The sequence below is a fragment of the Erpetoichthys calabaricus genome, chromosome 14 (genome assembly GCF_900747795.2).
Source record: "Erpetoichthys calabaricus chromosome 14, fErpCal1.3, whole genome shotgun sequence".
Taxonomy (NCBI): Eukaryota; Metazoa; Chordata; class Cladistia; order Polypteriformes; family Polypteridae; genus Erpetoichthys; species Erpetoichthys calabaricus.
Window position 1 is genome coordinate 111,478,388 of NC_041407.2, and position 2,541 is coordinate 111,480,928.

Here is a 2,541-nt window from a genome sequence, read left to right on the forward strand (position 1 = left end):
AGAAGCTGGGCGAGCTGCTTCATGGACTCGGAGCCCCCCCACGTGTCCGGCCTCGGCCCCTCGGACTTTGGTTTGTACTCAATCAGTGGACTCCTAGGAGGACGGGCACACAGACGGTGTATAAGCTAACGGCCAGCGTGAATGTGCCAGCCGCCTGCTGGGGAGCATTACGTGTATCACTGTGTATCCACGGCGGCCTGGACGACTGTCCCTTGTCACTTGTCCCGGCGGTGGCAGCGGCGAGCTGTCTGTTTTACGTAGCTATCTAACGCACTCTTATTTTTTATCTACAAAACTATTATTTTAGATGTTTTGTATAGACATATTTAGTAGTCTATGTTTCTAAAAACAACAAAGTGAGATTTTATTTCCTCGGACGATGTCTTTTTGTGTAGCTGGCCCTATGTTGTATAATAGATTGAAACAAAATTATAATCTTTTTATAAAATGTGATTGAGAAAGTGAAGTGCTGCCCCTCGCTGCTCGTCTGCTGGGGGGGGCGGGCAACCTGGGAATAAAGAGAGGTAGGTAAGTGGGATGGGGCCCAACTGAGGTGCTGGCACTGCCCGTCAAGGTGGCTGAGCTCACTGCAGTCGTTAAGGACATCCTATGTGGGAAGACTACAGCAGTGGGCACCGGGGCCTGAGGACCGGCTGGCAGAGGGATCCGTCGTCCAGTGCTGGAATGGGCCCTCAGCCTGGCATGAGGGCGAGTGGCAGTGGTGGACCAGACATTTGAGAGCTCCTGCCTAGTTGTGCCCTGTGGATTGTTCAACATTTATTATGTCCATGTACCCTATGGAGCCAGTGCCAGTCAGTGTCTAGTTGGGCTCTGCCAAGTGAATCACTCGTACCCTCTTTTAGTTTGAGTATCTGAGAGCTCAGCTGACGCTTATCTGGCGGGCACCAGCAAAGTCTAAGCCTCAGGGTGTGGGTACTGGAATCACAATCCGAGTCCTGCTGCTCTCCCATTGCCAGTCACTACATGGCAGGGTTCAACGGTTGTGCCATGTAGAGGAGGTCACACCTCAGGTACAAATGGGGTATCGAGGACGTGAGGAGTGACCAGGGAGTTGGCACCACAGCTTTGTGCCCCTTGTGCTGGACCAAGGATGTGAGCCCCCCTAAATGGGCCTGGTGGGCCCTGTGCCAGGGTGAGGAGCATGTGGGTGACTTCCAGAATGAAGGGAGCCTGGTGAGCTGCTTGGGATGTCCACCAGATTGGGGGGCAGACTGGTTAGCCTGTGTTGGCACTCTGCCACTCCTCAACAACAGAAAGAAAATGAAGACCAAGGGCAGTGGTGGGCTGCCCAGGTGCAGGTGGCCTGATGTGCTTCACTGCTGACTGGCCCACCTCAAAGCGGTCAGCTGGCGCTGTAAGAAGTAGTGGAGGACCGAGTCTCTGGGTACACCACCACTGCGGGTACATCCTGTTAAACAAGTATGACAGTGGCACCTTGCATAGCTTGGGCCACTCACTGCCCTTGATGTTGATGATGGCCGAGTGTCTGTGGGCATCACCAGTGGCTGTGAATTTCAGAAGTCTCTGGTCTCTGGAATTTGGGGGGCAGCAGAACTGGAATTGGGGTGGGCAGAGGCAAAGGTGGTCCATCGTCTTAAATGGACGAGCAGCTCAGGCTTGGCAAGGTGTTAATAAATCCAAAGGTTGGAATGGGGTCCACCTCCTCAGACCCTCATGGACTGGTCAGCGGCGTAAGAAGACCACTGCCTAGGACGGGGGGAGGGCCGCCTGCCGAAAGGCAGTCACGTGACGAGGAGAGCCTCTCTTAGGTGGGTCGCCTGCTGAGTCACGGGGTTGGCAGAGAGTGTCAGCAGAAGGGCGCTATATGCCTCACGTGACTTGGGGGACTTTCTGTTGGCTCAAAGGCCCTGTGTGAATCACGTGACTGGAGGTCGTTCTGGTGCACGGGTATGTGTCACGTGCCTGGTGGACTGGCCTGGCGGCGCTAAGTAAGGTAAGGAGGGACGATTTGTGCCCACACGGCCAGTGCCCCCTTCGCCCCTTTTGGCGCTTCCTCGTCCGTCTCCCGTTGCCATGGACTGCGACTTTGTGTTCCAAGCGGCACTTTATCGCCGTCATCTTTGTCACTCGGGGGGCTCTTCGAGGGTCGGGGTCTGCTGACCAGCTCGTCCCGTCTGGCGGACTGCGTGTGTCCACAGGGTCTCATTAAAAACAAGACGGGTTTGTTTTACATAAAGCGCCTTTCATGGCGTCTGCCACAACAAGGCGCTTTAAGGTGGAAAGCAGCGGAACAGAAACGAAGCAAAAGCCCAAAGGCTATCAACACCGAGGCAGGTGCCCGGTGAAAGACCCCCGTTCTGCCAGGAACTGTCCAAAGCCCACCCGCCCCTTACAGAAAGATCAGGACGTCCGCCGACATGTGGACTCCAGCCCTGGTCTCTGGGTCTGAGCGCCGCGATGTGGACTGGCATCCCGACCAGGGCAGCTGTGGTGCCCCGTGCGGGCGACGCCGTGTTAAATGGACCCTTGAAGTGCCGAAGTAGCCCTTAAAACGCAGCT